Source organism: Amblyomma maculatum, chromosome 3 (assembly GCF_055883805.1).
Source record: "Amblyomma maculatum isolate TAMU_Amacu chromosome 3, ASM5588380v1, whole genome shotgun sequence".
Lineage (NCBI taxonomy): Eukaryota > Metazoa > Arthropoda > Arachnida > Ixodida > Ixodidae > Amblyomma > Amblyomma maculatum.
Window position 1 is genome coordinate 172,992,858 of NC_139346.1, and position 23,349 is coordinate 173,016,206.

Here is a 23,349-nt window from a genome sequence, read left to right on the forward strand (position 1 = left end):
TTTGACCCTGGTCACGCTTAGCTAAAATATCCTGGAGATCAAAGCTGCTTACCGCAGAAATGAGAAATCCTCCCTTTCGTCCTAAATACTCACCTTTCATGGTGCATGATTTGTAAGCCTTGATCAGTTTATCTGTGGCGTTGAATGATTCTTCGGATGGATCAGGAGCACAGTCCAAAAGCGCTGCATCAAAAAATATTTATCGCAAAATTAACAGTGAACCAAAAACAGATCCGTTGATTATCTTAGAAGTACTGTGATTAAAGCTTTGTACATACGCATTGCAACCTACCCACGGCAACTTGGTTATGAAATGTTTTACAAACAACTGTGACTACTCACCTACAAGATCTGTAGGTGAGTAGTCAGGTCGGCTTGCTTCAGCTCTCTGCTTCCGGACCACTTTGCACAAACATAGCCATAAAAGTCTTCGCAGGGTCCACATACTCCCATTTGGGATTTAATCTCGTTAGCTGTTTTGGAATACCATTATTAGTTACTTTGGAAGAAGGCTGATTAAAACACACACATTAAAATAGTGTTGCCCATAAAAGTCTTTTCAAGATATCCTGGAATACCTTGCAGAACGAGCAGACCAAACTTTACAAAAGGTGAAAAAAAGTGAAAAGCTTATTTCATTTATATTGACAAAAGAGGTGCATGTTACGTTGCATGAAATATTGTTTTTAATAACGCTGCACTGCGGGGCCTAACAGCAACTTTAACTTTATACATGGCGCATCACGATGACTTACCAACTCTAATACACTCATCTGTACAACATACTTGATCTTTGTTCTCTCGGACTGCTTCACCTGAAAAAGGTAAGCATACACAAATATTACATCACTCACTTTATAGCTCAGGCAACAAATGCGTTAAAAAGACGCACATCTGAATTATTTACAGGGTCGAAGCGCTTCAGATATGAAGGTCTTGCTAACCCGTATACTATGCACCCATAATATAGGCAAGAGCGAACGACAGAAGGGTAGATGTGTAAAAGGCAGTCCGGTCAGACACCCAGTGTTTGCGTCAAAGAACTTTGAGAGATTTCGCAGCTGTTTTAGGCGTGTTTATACGAGAACGGAAAGAGAGCTTCCTGCCAAAGGCTAAACGTAGAAATTTGTGTTCATGTTTTGCTGGTAGTGTGATTTGATTAAGGCAGATGGTGGGGTCTGTATGCAGCCCTCGTCTAAGAGAAAAGAGAACAGCTACATATTTTTGTGCGGAAGATATGAAACCTTTGCTATCAGCTCGTGATGCCAGCTTACTTACCGTCAGCTGAATCTGTCTTTCACACGTTGATATGTTAGATGATGGGAAAGCAATTTGCAAGTTCTCTACGTAAACAGAGTACATAATGGACTTCGGTATTATGTTTGCTATAGAGCTCATTTTTAGTATAGAAGTGTAGTACTTATCATGGACCCCTGAGGCACACCATTTTCTCACGTGAATTATTTAGAAGAGTAGAGCCAAGACGTACTTGAAATTACCGGCCACGCAGAAAGTTCTCAGACATTTTAGCATTCTGCCGGGTCAGCCACGCTCTCCTAAATCATGCAGGATTCCGAACCTCCACGTAGTATCACAGGCTTTTTCGAGTTCAAAAAGGACAGCAAGGCAGTGTTGCTTACTTATAAACGCTTCTCAAACTATACCTTTGAGGTGGACAAGATGATCAGAAGTGGAACATGTTTTCTAGAAACAGCACTGGTGAATGTCAAGCAGTTTTTGTGATTAGAGAGCAAACACCAATCTTATATTCGAAATACATTTTGCAAGACAACTCCTCGAAACTACTGGACTAAAGCTGCCTGGGGAGTTTGGCGACTCCCTAGGCTTCAAAAGTGGCACTATTATGGTTTTCTTCCAGGTCTCAAGAATTTTCCCGGATATTTAAAGAGTTTCAACAATGCGTGTAAAAAGGTTTCAGATAAATGAGCTAACATTTCGTAGTGAACATCATCTGACCCTGGTGCAGTGTGTTTGCCGGCTAATGGTACTCTATTTCTTCTAGTGTGATTAAAGGGTTAAGAGGTTGGTTTGCGCTACCAGTCTTTATAAGTTATTGTTTTTCAGCTGTTGATTTGTACTTTAAAAGGATGTGTATATTGTGTCGAACTGAAACCTGCAGTAAAACGCTCCCCAGTGCATCTGCTGTTTCCTCTGTAATTGTTTGTGTGCCAGGAGTTGCCAAAGTGGAATTGTAAAGGGGAGTATTTTCCATCCTATTTGTAACCTTTCTCCCACATGTTTTTGGATCTGACCGAGTTGTTGGTGGAAGACACATAGTTCTGTCGTTATTGTTTTTCAGCCGTGCGGCCGATATACCGCGCTTAGCTTTCGCCTTCTTGAATTTTGCAATATTTTCAACTGTTGGGTAGCGGCATAAATTCTCCATGCTTTACTTTGTTCCTTTGATGCTTTTCTACATTCTTGCATGTACCAAGCTTTACGATTGTGTCTTACCACTCCCGAATTACGGGGATGGCTAGGTGAGCAGCGGCAGTATTACATGCTGTGAGTATTTCATTTCATATTCCATCAACATTTTCGGAAGAGATTTTTCTAGGGCAGTCATTTCGCGGAAGAGCACCCAGTCGGTCAAATCCAGCTTCCAACGCCACGGTTTTGTTAGGATTCTTGGTGGTGGTGATAAACTGGTAAGAACAGGAGGATGATCGCTCTCATAAGGGTTGCCAAGAACAGCCTTTTAAAAACGATAAAAACACTTGGTCAACAAACAGGCATTACGGGAAACGTATGTTTTACTGTATTCAACAGGCAGACATTGTTGCACAGAATAAAATATTCTAAACTCCGGCCTCTGACGTCCGTTTGCTCACTTCACCGATAAATTGCAGTCAGGATTAAAATCCACAATTAAAAGAGATGGCTCGAGTAGTTGTATTAAACGTGTTTTGAAATCCTGAAGTGTGGCAGTTAGGTGAGGTTCAATGTATATGGAGCATGTTGTTATTGTTTTAAAATAGAGCTCTGTGACCGCAAATGCTTTGTATGAGGTTTTAAGGTTAATTTTTTTAGTTGCGACACTGCCTTGGACCACGATAGCAGCGCCTCCAGACAGCCTGCTTGAGTTGTTTCGGTCGCAGAGAAACCCTGGAACTTTTTAGGAATGTTTTTTTTTTTCTGTTTTCGTAAGTTAGTTTACTGGGGACACAGTGGTACCATCGAGAATACATTTTAAATGTATGTTATATGGATGTATTTGTTTAAACGTCCACGACAGTTCCATTGAACTAGAAACGCCATAAGTAAATGTTATTTGGGGATAGGGTTAAAAGCCTAATATTGTAGGTCCTTTGGACCGGTTTGGGGATTTTCTCCCTTTTTTTTCTCTCAAGGGAGCTTTGCCGCTTAATCAGCGGAGGTGAAGAAGTTGCAACTGAGCAGAAGGCACATATGTTTATCTGTTTTAGACCTCGCTCATGGGTGGAGGCCCTAGGTCGGCTGACCTGGAGGTCCACGCAGCCTGCTTTGAATGTGGTGGAGCAGTGCTAGCTGTCTTCACGGAGGGCGCAGATGACGCTGCCTCGGCCTCACTGTGTGTTGCCTGCGCAGACACAGATGGCCGATGGGAATCCGCGCACTGCTGTGTCACACCGCAGTAGGAAGGGTTCTCTGGCAATGGCAGTCTCTTCCGTGCTTCCACATGTTATATTTTCCGTGACTGGTGAGCTCATTCTGTCACCTCACCGGTCTTAAAATTACTTTTCTTTGTGCTTGCCTACAATCAATATTTGTGCGACGTCAACAAAGAGGATGTGTCGCGTGCTTGAACCTTATGACTCGTTTGATGAGCCGAACGAATTCGGCCTGCTTCAAAATGAATGGCGAGCGCAATCCTTCGCGGCGGTTGTCTCTCGCGGAGGCACGCCGCGCCAAGCAGCGTAAACAACAATGACCGCCCCACTACAGAAAGCCCGGTATTACAAGGTAAGTGTTCCTTATTCAAGGCTTCGACCAAAATTATGCATAATTATGTGATTTCTTGTATTTGCAGATCCCTTAATTTTGGAACGCTCGGAACTGTTTTTGCGCAGTTGATGACTAATGCAATAGACAGATTTGATGGTGAGTTTTTGTTCGGTATTTTCATTGGTCGAGTCTCCTCTACATCATAATCATCATCACCATCAGCCCAACTATTGGGAGAGAGCGCCACCCCTGTTGGGAACGGCGCTACCGTCGACCTAGGGGAGCAAGTGGGATCACGTGACCCCTCTTGCTGCTGGAGAAGATGCTCGATTGAATTTTCGCATTTGAAAAGCTAATATGTAGTTGTGTTTTTTTTCTGCAGTTTTGCTTGATAACGAGTGCCAGCATTTCCCTTTTTGACCTTGCATCGCTGCTGAGGTTTTTAAGTTTATTTAAGCTGTTGCCGCGGTCTGTTATTGCTCTGTAAATGGACGTACGCGACAGAGCCCGGCGCAAGCTGCCATTGCTACCCGAAAAATAGGCTTACGAAATCTGCTGTATTCAAGATTTTAACGGGTAATGAAGCTAGTAGTCATTCTCATGTGTGCAGCAGGTATTTCAGCGAGCAAGGTTTCGTCCATGGAATTCGTGCTAAATAGTTTGGGGAGTAGCGGGAACGGCGTGCGCGTTTTTATCTGCGCTTATCACTTGTAAAGCTAGCGAAGACCTATACTGCTGGTAAGGTGGAAAAGATGCTGCCATCACAGAGCTGTACGCTCCAAGAACACGGAAGGTTCGTGCGAAAAGCAGGTCTCATTCTTCTGAATGGAGGCGTTGACACGGAATTTCACTGAAGTGATCTCAAAATCAGTTCTGCAGTCACAGGCAGTGGTATGCAAGAGGAGTATTCTCAGGCAGCGTCTGCAGTGCTGATGCAATTTAAAATGTCAGAGCACGTAAATAAATGGAGAATAGAGAATTACATACTGTGATATGCTGAGGTATGCGTCCGTAAAGGTACTCTGCGTGGGGCAAACAAAATTCGCACCCGAACCAAGATTGACATTGACGGTAGTTAGTGTGCGAGAATTCGTTGCGTAGAATGCATTTCTTGACACTTGCTATAAAAATTAAACCACGTCTTCCCCACACTCTAACTTGTCTGGTCTGTTATGTTTAAGGCCGCAGGTGAACGGCACCGCTTCCGTCGGCGCTATTTGAAGGCGCTCAGCCTTCAAATAGCCAATCAATCAATCAATCAAGTCAATAACCTGGCAGCTCTGCTTCCTCTTGCAAAAAATTGTTATAACTAAGGTTCACTGGCAGCTTACTTCTGACTGGTTGTGTGGAAGCTTAATTTGCTCCCATAATGGCAACAACAATGCTGGCCGAAACCGATGTTTAAATAAATAACTGTGAGTTCAGCATTAGCGGGGTCACTAAACTGCACAGGAAACGATCGCACAGCAGCAGTTAAACGCGCGTTATTCCACTTAGCGTGTCACGCGGGTCACGCGGGGCTGCCGAGAGATGACGTCAAGGTATGTCCTCGCTCCCAATACAGCTTATTAGGCTTAATTACAATGTCTGGCGCCCTATTGTTAATGTTGTACAATTCCCCTGTATATTTTTCCGGCTGCATGCTCATTGACTCGGAGTCCTATACCCTCGTCTCTCTGATGACCCGCGATAGCACATAGAACTTTCCCGCCTTTTAGTGTAGTATATGCCTCAGTTCGGCTCCTAATATAACTAAGCTCTATGAAATCCCATTTAACGCTCCCTACTTCCTCTACTCGCTTGACGCTTGCTCGCTGTCCATTTCTCGCTTGACGTCAAGCGAGAAATGGACAGATTGAACATTGATATCTTGGGTATCAGCGAGCTCAAGTGGACCGGAATGGGAGAATTTAACTCCGGCGACCATTATGCCTTTTATTGTGGGCACGTATCCAAGAGACGGAATGGGGTCGCTCTCATAGTAAACAGAAGAATGGGCAAAGCAGTGCTAGGGTACAACCCCAAAAACGACCGAATGATTTCACTTCGGATCCAAGGTCACCCTTTCAACATAACAGTTATCCAAGTCTATGCACCGACCACTACTGCTGAAGAAGCTGGCGTTGAGAGATTTTATGCGGACCTACAATGCCTTTTAGACCGCACCCCATGATCAGACGTCGTTTTTCTCATAGGAGACTGGGATGTTAAGGTCGGGAGTGAATAAATATCCGGAATTATAGGCATGTTCGGTCTTGGCGAGCCAAATGAAGCTGGGCAGAGGCTAGTAGAGTTTTGTCGAGAAAACAACCTGACCATAGCGAATACTCATTTTCAACAGCACAAGAGCGCCTGTACACATGGACTTCACCGGACGGTCTGTACAGGAATCAGATCGATTATATTCTTTGCCGGCAGAGATGGAGAAGCGCTATACAAGCCGTAAAAACAAGGCCTGGGGTCGATTGTGGCACCGATCATCAGCTTCTTGTTGCCAAAATTAAGCTTCGATTGAGGAAAACGCAGAAAACTAGAAGGCCTTTCAGGTATGATCTGGATCAAATTCCATTAGAATATGCTGTGGAAGTGAGGAATCGATTTCAAGAATTAGATCTAGAAGACAGAGAGCCCGAAGAGATGTGGACTGATGTTCGTGATATAATACAAGAAGTTGCTACTAAGGTAGTTCCAAAACAAAATAAATGCAAGAAAGCAAACTGGTTATCTGAAGAGGCTTTGCAAATAGCTAAGGAAAGGAGGATGGCAAAAGTTATGGGGGAAAGAGAAAGATACGAGGTTCTCAATGCGGATTTTCAGAAAATAGCAAGAAGAGATAAGAATGCCTTCCTGAACATACAGTGCCAAGCAGTTGAGGACAACAGCCAATTACGGAACACAAGAGCTCTGTATAAGACAAAGATATCAAAGGAAGCTTCTGGGCTAAGCTGGGCGTGATAAAGGACAAACGAGGCAAGGACCTCACTGAAGCCTCAGAGGTAAAGAAGAGGTGGCAGGAATACACAGAAGAACTGTACAAGAAGGACCCGAACGTGCAAACCCAACATAAGACGGTTGTGATTACTGATCTCGAGCCGGGCATCCTGAAGAGTGAAGTTGAATGGGCCTTAGTCAGCCTTGCTAAGAACAAAGCTAGCGGAATTGATGGCATTCCAGCTGAATTGCTTCAAAACCTCAACCATGACGCTGTTAACATTCTGCATACATTATGTCAGAAGATTTGGACAACCCTGCAGTGGCCACAGGATTGGAGGAGGTCAGTTTACATCCCCATTCCAAAGAAAGGCAGTGCCAAAGATTGTTTCAACTATCGCACGATCGCGCTTATTTCGCATGCTAGCAAGGTGATGTTGAAAATCCTCCAAGCAAGGCTGCAGCAGTATGTGGATCGGGAGCTTCCGGACGTGCAAGCTGGGTTTCGCAAGGGCAGAGGAACTAGAGACCAAATTGCCAACCTTCGCTGGATCATGGAAAAAACAAGAGAGTTCCAGAAACCCATCTACTTCTGCTTTATTGATTATGCGAAAGCGTTTGACTGCGCAGATCACAGCAGGTTGTGGCAAGCTCTCCAAGAGATGGGAGTTCCAATTCACCTCATCTGTCTCCTCAGGAACCTGTATGAAGGACTTGAGGCCACAGTCAGAACTGGGCATGGTCTTACTGATTGGTTTCCGATTGAAAAAGGAGTGAGGCAAGGCTGCATACTGTCGCCCTGCCTATTTAACCTATATGCAGAGTGCATCATGAGGAAGGCCGGTCTGGACGAGTCTTCAGCTGGAGTGAAGATTGCTGGAAAACGTATCAACAACCTTAGATATGCGGATGATACCACTTTAATGGCATAAAGTGAAGTGAAACTCAAGAGACTTCTGATGCGCGTACAAGAGAGTGAGAAGTTTGGGCTTAAACTGAACATTAAAAAGACAAAGATTATGGCGTCTTGCCCTATCAAGTCCTGGAGCATCAATGGACAAGAAGTGCAAGCTGTGACAGATTTTCTCTTCTTCGGCTCCAAGATTACCTCGGAAGGAGACTGCAGCCATGAAATTAGGAGACGCCTGCTTCTGGGAAAGAGAGCAATGGTTAGCCTTGACCGCCTAGTAAAGAGCAGAGACATTAGAATGCCAACCAAGATCCGCATAACTCGTGCTATGTTCTTTCCAGTTGTGATGTATGGATGCGAGAGTGACTGTGAAAAAGGCTGACCGCCGAAGAATTGACGCGTTTTAATTGTGATGCTGGCGAAGACTCTTGAGAGTTCCTTGGACTGCCAGAAGATCAAATCAGTCGATATTGTTGACCATAAACCCTGACTGCTCATTGGAGGGTCAAATTCTAAAGTTAAAGCTCAGCTCATTTGGTCATCTGATGAGAAGAGAGGAGTCGCTGGAGAAAGATTTAATGTTGAGAAAGGTTGAGGGTCGCCGGAGAAGGGGTAGGCAGCGAACGCGATGGTCAGATGGCATCCTCGAGGCACTGCAGATGAAGTTATGTGATGTTAAGAAGATAGTGAGACCGGAAAGCGTGGCGTGACATCGTCCATAGGGTCACGAAGAGTCGGACACGACTGAACAACTGAACTGAACTGAACTTCCTCTACTAGACTTACGCCATAAATTTCTAGGGCTAAACATTGCCAGGTTCAGTTTCCATTGGCGGCTTGTGCGGAGCCAGAGATGCTTAGCATGCTCCGATGATCCACAGATCTGACAAGTGCCATCTCAACTGCGCCGCAGCCGCTGCGGACTAACTACCGGGGATGAACTTATAATTATAAGAAGTTGGGGCTAGTCACTACACCAGGTTAGCCAAATCCAGTTCAGGTGATTGAGTGTGCTTCAGCAGGTGGTCACCGGGATCAGGCGGCACACCAGACTTGTTTTGTGCAATTCGTCTACACATGCGTTTTTTAAAATCTAATATAGAAATGCGCGGCACCGCGATTCGAGCCACGGTTCCTTTGCCCGTTAGCCGAATGGTCTACCTCTACAGCATCGCTGCATTACAAACGATCCTACTCTATAAACTATCCAAACTGTATTCGTTAGCTCATATGTTACTTTTGTGTGAAGGAGCTTGCAATGAATCTGTTTAAGAAATGGACGACTTCAAAGTACTGAATTCGTCCGACAAGAAACCTGAAAATAGGCTAGAGGAATGCCATTTAGGCAGCACTGCGGCAGAAAGGTCGACAGAGAATTAGTTCGCCTTGGCACTTGACGAAGCAGCCTTGTTCAGGATTACTCATTTCGGTCTAAACTTTTTACCAGCGCAACAAGAATAATTGTTTCCACTGACAAGCTCCTTTGTTCAAGAATGAAGTGATGTGATTTCTTCATTCAATCTTTTAGAACAAAAATGAGACTTATTTCAAAATCCTGCCATAGGGTATACAAATATGTAAATACATTTTCCGTGGCTGCACTAAGCGTTAAAAATTTTAAAGCTCTATTACTGCATCCAGATCGATACGAGCACTTTAAAACGTTTAATAAGGATTTTTGGGATAACGATACAACAACGGAGTTCTGCAGGAGGTCATCTTGTCTGAATAGTACTGAAGAATGCAGTGATCTGGGGGTAAGTGCCGATTTTTGACTACTTTTCGCTATGGACTTACTACTAAATCAGTTAAATGTACCTACTATTGATTCATCTTGTTGTGGCACCACAGGGACGAGGACAGACACGGAGAAAGACAGACCAAGTGCTCTGGTCTGTCCAAATGGGGAGCACTTGGTCTGTCTTTCTCCGTATCTGTCCTCGTCCCTGTGGTGCCACAAAAAGATGAATACTTACCAACTTGCCCAGTTTTCTACTCTCGTTTAGTATTGATTGTGTGGTGCTGGTCACTTTCACTTGTTTGTGAAATGATTGCGTATCCTTTGATATATATGTAAAAGACAACTTTACGACCGTCCAATGAGCCTTGAACAAATATTCACTGGGGCAAACATAAATAATCTGTACAATATATTGGTGCGAAGCTAATCTCACCAAGCAGTGTCACTCCACCGGCATGACATGGTCATTTTTCCAAAAGGCTGTGTCCAGGCACGTATTGCGCTCTATTATTACTATCATAATCATTAATAGTGAAAAGAGGATTTAATGCATTTGTCCGACGGCGAACGCTGCCAGTAGGTCGGACACAGCAGGGCAGAATTACCGGTCGCAGGGCGCTGCTTCAGCGCGAGAGATGGGCGCCGGAGACAAGCGATGGTGATGGCGATGCCACAGTGCTTTGTGTTCTTTGTCTTCCTTGCAGTAGTAGATGCTTAATCTGATTTAGGCGCTAATTACGCTTAATGTACTCGAGCCTCCACTCTCGAGCATGGAGGGACACAGAGGAAAGCTCTCTCGATTTTATGCTCATTGAGAAACTACTCCTTTCGCACTTTCTATAATTTTGTTATATCCGTGTTTTCCATCAAAAAATGTAAATATCCCCAATTTAAATTATTTGAGCCTATTTGTAAGTGATATCTATTTCATGTTATTTGATTTTACATGACTGCGCAGGTCGTGTGCTTAAATTTTACTGGGAAGCGTAGTTTGTTAGCCCAGGTCCCAGCGCACTATTGTATTTAGTATAAAGTGATGTCGGCCTATTGTTATGTTAGAAGGCCTCATTGTTTCGTCACGAGCAGATTAGCACGTTTTGATTCTTGTTGACAACGCCAAGAAATAAATTTTGAAAGCACACATAAAACCAGCAGCAAGGAGTAGGCCTTTATGTGGAGATTATACTCTTCCAACCGCGCAGGGGCTACCTTCAGCGATGACGCGGGGGCACTTAGTTGTCAAGATCCACGAACTGAAGATTGGCTGCAGTTGGGCTATTGGTTTCAAGAATTCTTGTATTTTATCTCGACCTACGTGCTTAGAGGTTTAGCTTTAGAAACATTTTGTGGAGCTTAGCATTCTCTCTATTGCAATACAATTGCAAGGATGAGCTTCATTGGACATAGAGCGCCTGAGAGTAATAAATGAGTTTAATTTGTAAACGCGTGTCTCTATCGAGCAACGATGATACATTCTTTGTGTTGTTATCAAGTGAGCCTTCTATTTTTAGCCACCTCATTGTTCTGCAATTATTATTCCAAAAGCTTTCCGTCAAAGAGATTTACTTAGAAGGTTTGTTTGAAATTCTTTTAATTGAAATGTAAACAAAAAATCAAATGTTATCGTTGTCAGAAGCTTGCAGCGTCTCTGAATCTATGTTTATAAATATGTTACAATATTTAAGGAAGAAATCTGGATTGGTTGAAGGAATGCAGCGGTTAAAGGAGGGCAGCAACACGGACAAAAAGGGAAAAGAGACACAACGGGCACTCACATCAACTTCCTAAATCCAGGAAGGAGTACTAATTCATGACTTCAGAAGGCAGCATACGCATAGCAAAACAAAATATGCAGAAAAAAAATAAAAACGTAAAAACAGAACCGTATAAATATGTACAGACAAAAAATAAATCTAAAAGATAAACGTGAGTGCCAGTTCGCGCCATGCATTCTGTGTTGTGTTTTAGGTTTTTCAGGTTGTTTTGACTTTTAAGTTTGCACGTTTATTGTTTGCGCGTACGTGTTTTTATATTCTGCATTTCTTGTTTTTCTTTTTGTACATACATTTCTTTTTGCTATGTGTACGTTCCTTCCAGGAGTTAAGAAGTTGAAGTAAGCGCTCGTTGTGTCTCTTCCCTCTTCCTTGTAACCTACGTGTGTGAAATTACTGTTGTGACGAGCTGAACAACATAACCGGTATGCCAGATGCTCACAGCGAGATGTTAGAGTTGTTACACTGCAGGCGTCGTGCGCTCTGATGTGGATCATGAAATCGTGATGCATATCATGCACATCATGTCTTCATGACGGTATCATCATTGTCAGCAATTGTTTCATGAAACCTTATGTCTTGCGCCCCTTTATCGATATACGGAAAGAATATAAATAAATTGAATATAGTGAGAAAAGCTACTTCTAGAAACCAGAGTAGAAGCCAAATGAACCAGAATGCAATGAAATTAAATAGATTCTCTTCCAATGTAAACTGATAGCATTCGTGTAAAATAGGCATTTATGTAAATATATTATCGCCTGTAGAAACAAAATCATGGGATCTTAAGCCTAACAACACAGGTTAGATGTAAGTGGAAAGCTCAAGTACCAGTCAAGTTCAGTGAAATTTAAACGCGAATGTGATTATGAAATTTAGAGCGCCTTCTGTATTGCAGTGACAAGAATCGACAATAGCAGGGTGGCAAATTTAAATTGGAGACATGATCTCTGTTTTGAGAGAACACCTCAATAATTTTACCATTTATGGAAGCATTGTTTGAATCACTCTCGAGTTCCCTACTTTACTTTTTTGAGCGCTCCAAATGCTGGCTAGCTAGGCTACGCAGAATGCCATGTTTTGTTTTTAATTTCAACCAACATTTGGTCTTCAGCTAATTTTCTAGTTAAAGGTTTGGTTGCTCTCCTGTTTATCGAAATGTTGCCACATGAGCGCACCCTTTACCTCGTGCTGAATAACGACAATAAACAATGCTTTCACATATTTTTTTTTATTATTCTTTCTTATTAGTGCGAAAGTACAAAGTTGGAACGACTATATGACTATCTTGACGTCCGAGTATCCTACAAGGTAAGTATGCGTAAGGCGCGACTCTCGCCACTTCCATTTAGCATACGTAACATAAAATGAGCTTCTCAGAGTAAATTCACCATAACATGCTGCACAAATTCCAACTCACCCTACATATTAAAGGTAACTACGCGAGAATTTTAATCAATGATTTGCTATGAATTATGACAAACGTGCCTTTAATATAGACTGATTTTTACAATTTCCATTGCAGCATCACAAATGCTGACAGACTAAACAGTTTCAATATTCCGATGTAGGACCGAAAAAAAAATTTAGATGACTGCAGTAATCCGCTTTGGAGAAATGCGAAAGCATTCTTGTCAGTAATTTTCTTATAATTATTTTTCTTATCCCTAACTTCCATGCCACTACTTTACTTATCACTAATTTCGTTATCACAAAATTTCTTATCACTGGTTTCCTCCTCGCTAATTTCCTTGTCACTGACTTTTTTTTCACTAAGTACCGTACCCCAAATTTTCTTTTCACTAATTTTCTAATCAGTAACTTTCTAACCATTAGTTTCCTACCACTGATTTTTTCACTGCAGTAACCTGCTTTGGAGAAATGCGAAAGCATCCTTGTCACTAATTTTTTTATCAATATTTTCGTTATCACTAACTTCCTTGCCACTACTGCACCCATCACTAATTTCTTTGTCATAAAATGTATGACTGTTTTCCTACTAATTTTTTATTTTCATTATCACTAACTTCCTTGCCCCTACTTTACTCATCACTAGTTTCCTTATCACTGATTTTTTCTAGTAAGTACCTTATCCCTAATTTTTTCTCTCTAATTTTCTAATTAGTAATTTTCTTACCATTAGTTTTCTAATCGCTGATTTTCTTACCGCTAATTTCCTTATCACTAATAATTATTTATAACTGTTAATTTCTTATAACTGATTTTATTTTCACTCATTTACATATCAGTAATTTTTCTTCTTGGGACGTACTACTGCGCCCCACTATAGTGTGTTACGTTACGAAAGAATACTACACCACACAAATGGATTCTCATTACGACATACAACTACACAACACTAAATTGTTTCTCGTTACGACATACTACATTAACGTTTTCTTGTTGCAACATATTTCGCATATGCAGTCTCGGCTTCTTATTGCGTTGACTTTTTGCTTCCATGATTTGACCTCGCCAAAATAGCCTATTAACGGTTTCGCAATGATAATTATATAAGATCGTACACTATGTGACACGTTATCAAGAGTCCACCTCTTGCATCATACAACCTTTTATTCATCATCACTGCAACATGGGGAAACCATATTAGGTGGTCACTCAGCCGCTTCTTCATTAACCAACATTTGCAGTGTCGCGCTGCGCATGTGGTATTTTGATAAGACGAAATGTGCCCAATCGCAATCCCGCTACAAGACGTAGAAATTGAATGCATCGATTCCAAGCGAACTCTGAAATAGCGAAGCACGAAGGATCCGCTGAGTGGTTATAACAAACAGTATCAAGGGAGATTGTAAAGGTTTGTACAAGTGACAAAAAGTGCAGCAAAACTCTTTAGCAAGTTTTGAGGCAGAAGGCATGCCTCTTGAAACACCTCCCCGAATACTAAAATACCTATTGAGACACCTTTTACCTTAAACCATGGGGGAAATTTGGGAAACATAGACGTAAATAAGATAGTTATACGCCATGAAATCGAGAGTGCGCTTTGGGCAGTCGCCGCGGTGCCACAACAGCAGATGCATTTATGTTTTCGTCTACAATGAAGGCGCAGCTCGATCTCAGACAGAATGAGGGCTTTAGTAGGGTTTAAAAGGCATAGAATATTTGCGAACTCTACCCATTGTCTACATACAAAGGGGCCCAACAGCCACTAAAACCAAGAAGGAAAGCATAGGGGATATGTTTTTTCTATTTTTTCTTCAAGAGGGGGGGCGGGGGTGATCAATGCAGTAATGTAATATGGAGGCAATCGATTAGAAAGAAGAAAAAGTAAAACACATGCGGCTGGTGGAATCCGAACGACACCCGAACCATCTGCGTCATTTGACAGAACCGCTATCTTTCAAAATATTTGATAGCGCTGCAAGCAACAGCGCTGGACAGCTGAGGCCTGCTCTGTGACCTCAAACTCCGTTACGATGCCGGAGCAACGAATAAGTGTCACGTCACGCATACACCCACCGATATGTCATGAACAATGGGCCTTTCTATGTAGTGCAGTGTAATATAGTTGAGAAAAAAAAGCAACAATTTCAGGTGCAGTCATAGCCCAAGACATGAAGAATACAGTCATTGTCGAAAGTTTACAGCCCAGGAGGTCTACTTCTTGGCTGAGTAGTGGCGCGCCTTTAGCATTCGTGGAAATATTTCCCATTGGAGAGGGTAGGACAAAAAAAATCTCCTTACCTTCAGAAGATTTGGAACACTTGAACCGCAATAAGAGCCACTGAGTGCGGCTGAGAAGCAAACCCTCTGGGCTCTAAACGTCTGACAAAGACTGTATTATCCTTGTTTTTATGGGGCTCTGACTTGGGCTGCGACTGTGAGCCACCGGGGACGCTTCTTGTATCAAAAGGGTTGACGATCATAGCACAAATGACAGGCGCTTCCAACGTGATTTGTGTGGAGCAAGTAGTCGGGGCTCCCTTCGTGAAATTCTAAACCAAATTCAGAAATTGTGCGTTCTAACAAGTGGTACTTTCTTAAGACATTGTTGTCTAACTGGGGTCAGTTGGTGCTAAAATTATAAATAACTGAGTCAGCCGTCTCGCCGCTACAAATTCCGTAATTTAAAGCGATAGAGCAAAAAAAAAAAAAAACATACATAAGATTCAGAATAGGGATTAAGACTGCTGACTGGCAATAGGAGCGGCGCCTAATTAACGATTAACTGGAGGCACAAAGCGCAGCCAGATTTAGAGACAAACACTTTACTGCAAGCACCTATAACAGCAGCATTTATGAGCCGAAAACAAAGTAACTTCAGTTAATCAACTCGCGGGGAGAGACTATAGGATACGCCTAAGGATGCAAGCGAAACCGTTAATACGAGTATGAACACAAGTGTTTTAGCGATACAAGCTGATTATAAGCATATTAATGTAGTACATGCTATTCATATTACAAATTTACTACAAGAAGCTTACAAATATGCATATGAAGTATAGTGTTTCTCCTAAGGTTTAGTAGCCTGATTATCAAAATCCTGACTTCTTTGAGCGTAAAGACCGTCAGGATTTCAAGATTGCCTACATCGAGTGAGAATTTGCATTGACAACCTTTTCCAACCATTGGAAATAATTTTGAGGAGCTTGGATTTATTTCGGTGGTGAGCAGGCCAGAAAGACTTTTTTATTACGGTGAATTGGCACCTTCTTTTAAACTTTTCTTCTACCTCTCTGTCGCTTCCTTTATTCCTCCATAGCGTAATGTCATCTGCACACATGTTGTGATGTAGGTTTTGTTTCTCTCTTAGCCTTTAGTCTTAGTCTTTTAGTGGTATCTATCTTAATATATTAAGGCTAGGTTAACAGCAGCGGTATTTGTACTGCTACTACTTCTACCCAACTCCACCGTGTCTGCACTTAGGTTTTCCGCGTCGGTTTGAGAGGAAGTTTTTTAACGCAGTTGTAAACCTTTTACCCAGATTGACTGCGTTCAGGCCCGCTTGCACAGCTTCGTATACCATACGTTGACTCAAAATGTTGAATTCAACGCTATAATGATTTTCACGTTTTTAGCCAGAGTCTTGGAAACCAGAATGTGATCTTTGAGCAGCAACATAGAACCATGTGTTGATACCAACGTTACACGTTGTGAGGTCATACGGGGGCGACCCATAGAAGCTCGTTTGTTACCTGGTTTGTCAGCCTGTTTAACACTACTACCTCCATTAGCTACTCCACACAGGAGTTGAGAGCAATTGGTGTAAGTTGTTCTAGATTTGTGGTTTGCCTGTTTTCGGTATGAGGATCACTTTCGCTGTCTTCCATGAGTTCAATATTTTGCTGTTGAGAAACACCAATGAGGACTGGATTAAACGAGTGCTGGAAGTACGAGGGCACAACTAATGATACGAACAAAGCCGTTGATAAAACAAGGAACGGAAGGGTTTCAGTGATGTAAGCCGATTAAAAATAACACCATACACCAAGCTACTTGGTCGTAAACGTATTCACAAATCAACAAACAAAAAGATCAAAACATCGATGAAAGCGGTTACTTAGCTCTGTAGTGGCAAGGTCCGATCGCAGCAAGCGCAAGTCTGCAGGTGCTCACTGCCAGACTTATGAAGTATCGGCGGTGCGTTAAGCTTACGCCGCACTTCTTCGGGGGTTCCAACGCCGTGCTTGGCTCTTTAAATAAGAGCCCAGGGCTCGCATGCTGGCCACAACCATGGCTGACCCCACAGACGTCCATACGCACCGACTTCTCTGAGAAAACTTTGCGGCTCTCGTGTAGTCGCCGCATAAAACCATTGTTTTTTCACTTATAATTGCAGAAAGCGAGACAAATCAGTTGCCAATGCTGCTTCGTCATGAGTGGATATCTTATTCGGCAGTCCAATTGTTGGTTGCTTGAAGGTTGCGTGAGTGGCGTATACGTGTTTCAGTGCTAGCGACGGCGAGCATGGCATTATTACGGGTAAAGGACGCTTAGAAGAGCGTGACGTAGGACTAGGGAATCCAAGGAGGCTTGCGTGAGAGTGAATTACCGTTGCGGCTCCTATAACGCCAATCACAGAGCAATATATCCAAATGATTAAACTTCGTTGTTTGAGAATGCGGTTTAACCGACGTTAAAAAAAAAGAAAAAAAAACATGCGAAAGAAAGAAGCACTCACTATGAAGTATTTACAACTCTAAACCACGTACACATATTTAGATATACAGGGTCATCCACTTCTAGCTATAACACGGTCACTGCTTTCAAAGCAACATTGCGTCCGACGCAGGTGCATATCAATGCAAAGTGATGCAAGCCCAGAGGGAGCCGGACGTGCTGCTTCACATAGCCTGCCAGTTAGGTTTATTTCACGGCCAGGTGGTATGCGATGACGCTTTGAAAGCTGTGACCTAGTTATAACTAGAAGTGGATAATGTTGTACATCTGAAAATTTAACGTAGCTTGGGGTGAGACAACAAGTATCCAAGCAATAATAAAAATCAACGCATACCATACGCATACATGAGAAAGTTTTGGTAGGAGTGCGTATGGCGCTGGAGTATTTCGTGTTTCTGGATTAGGTCAATACCAGTAAGGCGAGAGCCTTTAACGGTTAATGCTCGCGATCGTGATCGTCCGTAATTCTTTGGTTGGCAGCTGACATGGCCGAGCACTAACTGGACGTAGGGCTACCTGATATCACATTTGGCGGGAGCTGCCAACTTGGGTCTCTCCTTTCATATGGGAAAGTGATATCACATTCAGCCTGCCAAGACCTTTGTATTCACGTTATCCCTAGGCCACGCAGGCACGTTCATACGGCTCGGTTAAAGCGGAACTATATATGTTGGCTGGTAGCTTACGCTATCGCGTCATCGCGAAGGTGGCAGTGAAAACAGAGAGAAAGAGGTGCCGCAGTGGAGGGCTTCAGACCACCTCGCAAATGAGGCTTTTGCCTCATCGCAGTTCAGTACGTGATCCAAAGTGCCCCCTAGAACGTTGCTCTAATAATTCAGAATTGTTCATAGGGTGAACAATTTTTCCAAGAGACAATTAGTGCGAGCTGTTATAACATTGGATTGCTTTCTGTGGCAGGAATTGTATGGTGCTAAGCTCTCCTCTGACAATGATAATTCTTGTAGAAATGTTCGATTATACATTATTTGCGTTTGAAGGATGCTTTTTATTTATATTTTATATATATATATATATATATATATATATATATATATATATATATATATATATATATATATATATATATATATATAAAGAATGTGTATTAGTATTATTCCGGCTTTCAAATAATGACTCTGTTTATGGCTGTTATATGGCAAGTCATAAAGGATCATAAGGAATTGTGTTGGAGGATTGAATATTTTTTTCAGATATATATTTGCGGTTCTCCCAACCTATTTATTCTTATCGTGCGTTCTTACACTAGGCAGTAAAATGCGCTAGTAGACATTTTATTTTGTTAAAAATAGGTGCTTGACCAAAATTTCTGGATGGAGATGTGATGATGAAACTTTTTGTGGGAATGGAGTGGGGTGTTTTGGCGGTATCATTAGCCTAAATAAAATAATGACCGAGTGATCTGATATACACAATCCTCGTTAACTAAACATGCATCTTTGATTTGCAAACAGCGGTCTACAGAGAATTGAATCTAACTTGTTGTTTGCAAAAACACCATGGCCAGAGTAATGTATTTTATTCTTTCCTCAACATATTAGGCCATGAAGGAAAGTAAAAGAAACTACACCAATTCTTTCCTTCTCCCAGGAAAAGAGTTTGACACCGAGGACAAAATATTCTTTACCGGATTCGGAAGTGTGAGTGCATACAATCTTAAGCATTGAATGCATGTTAATTTTAATGTCTGTTTCAATTTCATTTTACGAAGCACTATAGACGAGGCGTTGATAAGTGGGCATGCCTGAAACTTCTTCGCCAACGGACACCATCTTTCAGAAGCCAAACGTACGTTAGGTTAAAGTCGCTCAGATATAAAAAGCTAAACTTCTCTGCGGGCAGGGATATGGATAGCCTTTAAGTCACTGGCGCTGTACACAAACAGAAAATTCTTCTTGCGAAAAAAACAAAAAAAAACAGATCATTGGTTCAGAAATCAAGAGACTTCAGAACGAACTTCGTGCAAGCGACACCCAGCTAAGCATGGCGAGAAACGCCCCCAACCAATGGCACCTTCCCATTGGATGGGAAAAGTCAGGGTGTTAAGTGATACGAGCCCCTAGTGCTACCAAAAATTCTTTTCGTACCACAAGAGTGCATAGTCGACAACTTGCAGCGGTCATGCTACATCATCTCTCGTATGCATACACTGGAGATGATATAAGTTTTACGGAAGGGCGTTAATTGGAAGAAAAAAGGGAAACAAAAATTTACAGGGGTTATCTTTACTAAACCGACTACAGTGCGAAAGCATGGGATTTTTTTCTTCTCACTTGTTTTAACTCGGCGCAGTTGCTGTTTTTTGAAGGGTATATACACCTTGCAAACTCTCTGTGGACACGGGTCTGGTGCGCTGCAGTGTTAGCTGTACATATGGTGCCATGTGGGAGCCGTCGCGACAAATGGCAAATGTTCAACCATGGCCTTCGCGATCAGCTCCGATACTGCAGCATTCTTTATCTCGCAGCGAAGTGATGCAAGGTCCTCGTGTTGTTGCACAGCATTGATGTACCGTAATGACCTCGTAATTCACGGTTTTGACCCCAATCCGATACCATTTTAAAACCGTCCGTCAAATGGTGGATGTGTACCCATCTTAAACCGGTTATAAAGAGCGAAAGCACCCATAGCGGTGGCTCAGTGGCTAGTTCGTACCCGGCCGGTACCAATCCGCTCCGATAGCTTTTTCTTCAGTTTGAAACCTCTACGAAATATCATGGTCAGTTATTGCTCACTCATAGGCACCGTCACTCTGTGTGTTGGCTAGCAAAATTGCAAAACCCGTCGGGAGACCCACCTGTTGGGGCCGCGGTACGGTACTAAGTGTTTAATTACCCTCGCGAGGCCACGTAGTTGTGACCTCGCGAAACAGCCTAGACAATAAGAGTGACAGCACAAGCAACACCGACAATTTTCTTGGTCGGTGGAGGTGACCTTATGAGTGCTTCTGCGATTGCTTTCAGCCGATTAATGTGCCTCGCCCCGATACCGCTCAACAATGCTGCCAAAATATACTAAAAGTTGAATGAAATGGATTTCTGTTGCAGCTCTACTGCCCGTATAGCGTAAATGAGAATAAAGTCCAGTCTAGGGCTGACTTCTACCTCCCTGAAGAATATTTCCCAAACAGGTACGCCAACTATCTTTCTTATTTTCTGATGGTTAGTTCTGTCGGCAATTTAGAGCTTTAGTGCATATCGATGACAGTAGCTTTAATGTATGCTCCCAACACTAAAGTATGTTATATGAGACGCGAATTCACAGGGATGCTAGTTTATGACGTTGATTTTTTCTCCACTTCGTGGTGTCATTTCCACTCATAAACGCTGTCATCTGCTACTTTTACTTCGCAGTTCTGTCCGATATTTAAAACATTCACAGTGAACACGCCCTACCCTTGCCTTCTTAGAGCATGGCTGGATCACTCTTACTACGCATGAGTGTATACACAAAAATTCAGGCACAATAATGTTTGTCCCAATTTCTTCGTTACTGCATCTAGTAGTGCATACCTAAAGGTGAGAGCGGTCAAGTACGTAACGACTGACAGAATGCATTCAGTGAAGAATTTATGGCCTCTTCTTCCTGGAAAGTAAGCGAAGAAAGCGAATTCTTGCTCTGCGTAGCACAGTACTCTGACACATAAAGTGTGTCAGAGTACTGTGTTATTTTGTTATAAAGTGCGCGTTATACTCGCCAGCAGGGCGAAGTGCTAACCTAGCGCGAAGCAGCATGAAAGCGAAAAGGCGAACTTTCAGGGCTGGCGGATACCACACATGGTGAAGTCAGAGTGAGCCAGGCGGTTAGTCAAACATCAAGACAGCAGTCCGAACGGTTTGGTCCTTGGTGAAAATACGATGCAGCTGGTTTATACCACTTAAGGAAAAGAGAAAGAGCGAATGGAAAGGCTGCTAATTTAATATTAGATGTAGTCACTAGATATAAAGTTTTTACTTCGTAATGACAATAAAATTATTTTGGCCAATACGTTGCGTTACGAAAAGCTCGGAATGTGCAAAGGAAGCGATACATTACAGGCATTAATTTTGAATATGTAGGCCAAGGCAAACTTCATGTGTCGTCGGGATGCAACCTTTGCTTAGCTGTGCGCTCGAGAGCCACAAAAAAAAAAAAAGCGCTCAGTGTACTTTTTTACAGTGCGTCAGTCATTCGCTGTAAACTATCGGAAAGACAGCGCATATCATTGGTGGTCGTGTTTAATTTGGACGTATTTCAAATGTGCGCAAAAGTAAGCGAAATCGAAATGTCCACTCACATGCTGCATGAGGTCTTCAGAAACATGCTGCTTTCCGTCATTAGAATGCGTGGTTAATTAAGCAATCAAGCGGATTTGATCAAGATTATTTGAGTGATGAAACCATATGCTTTACAAAATGTCCTTTATGTGCTCTTTGCTCGAGCAGCTGTCCAGGCCTGTTGACCCACCAAATGTCTGGCAGCCTAGGCAAATGCTGACTTGAACGCCACGAGCTGCCATAAAGTACACTCCTCGAGACCTCGGAGCAATTTGCGTAAACGTTGTCAAATGAACACCACGGGTATCGACATCTGATGCAAGTTTAAGTACCACATCACCTTACCGGAGGGGCAGATAATAAGATATTTTCTTGAGCGCTGCTCCGAATAGTTGTGGCGGTCCAGAATGAGTAAAAGGATTCTGTCCTACCACTACAGCTAAAAGTTACGGGTTTTATATATAAAAACGAAGACTTCTAAATGATTTATGTCAACTATCGACGGAAGTTTACCTAACTCTGATGTTGCCATGTGTCAGCTTTGAGACCCTAGATTTTTGTTTCGGTTGTGTCTCTGGAAGGTGTATCTCTAGTTGTTCATGCATGGCGTTAACATTCTTCCGTGAGCTTGTAGGTCGCCTCAAATTGGAAATGAAGTGTCGCATATTACCCATACTTCGATGGTTTATGCAGTATCAGAATATCTTTGAGTGTCAGTAAAATCTTTATTTACATTTAGAAAGCGTATTTACCTTCAAAAGAAACTTTTCATGCAGTTTTTTAAAGCTTGAAAAGTGGGCAAATACCTTTGTCGCACAACCACGTTTTAACCAGATTCGGGACTCGTGTACAGTGAGAAGTTCAGCGACTAACCTCAATCTTGAGAAGGCTTATTCAAACTTATAAGGCTTGCCAAATCTGGCAGCAACTTCACAAAGAGATATTATATTTGTATCGGTGTACATGTACTTGTTTGCTTGTTCTTCAGCTTGAACGAGGTGGTGTCGCAGGACCATGATTTCAACATAACTTTCAGCTGTACCGGAAATGTGACGGACACCTGTACTCTGATGCCTCCACAGTTCATCCCCCAAGCGTGCTGAAAGTTCTGGACTCACGCCTATAGCTCCCTGAAAGCTTATACTAATAAACAATACCACTGACACCTTTCCTTCAAACTTCATATCACACGTCTTGCGAGGACCTGAGAGGTTCACCGCACTAAACATGCATTTGTTAGCGGGCTCTTTGTGGTATCAACTCTGGGATTTTCACGCCGAGGACGCACCTTCAACCACCACGGGTTTCAGATTGGCTCTAGCGGATGGCGCCGACCAGCTGTCACCACACACAACCTGCAGGACACCGAAGCTAAGCATTGAACATATATGCAGGGAGCACGATTCACAGTAAGGAAACATTTCTAGAAATTCGGGACGAATTCTAAGGAATTATTTTCGAACGTAATTTTTTTTCAGGCGTTTTTAACTGCGCCATATAAATCAGTATAACCGCTAATCCTCACTAAGCTGGCCTATAGCTCATTGCTATTTGTGAAAAAGCTCTCCTCTGATTTCAAATATGCCAGTCCTAATCACATGACGTGGGCGCAGGACGAACATCAGAAGGAAA

General features: G+C 42.5%; 1 long non-coding RNA gene across 1 annotated transcript in view; it reads right to left on the reverse strand.

Moving 5' to 3' along the window:
* LOC146196964 (uncharacterized) overlaps positions 1-23,349 on the reverse strand; it is a 31,606-nt gene that overhangs the window by 568 nt on the left and 7,689 nt on the right. Inside the window, exons 2-3 of the long non-coding RNA XR_014705710.1 lie at positions 756-815; positions 94-183 (exon numbers count right to left, since the gene is read on the reverse strand). This is a non-coding gene — a long non-coding RNA (uncharacterized LOC146196964). The remainder of the gene's footprint in view (positions 1-93; positions 184-755; positions 816-23,349) is intronic.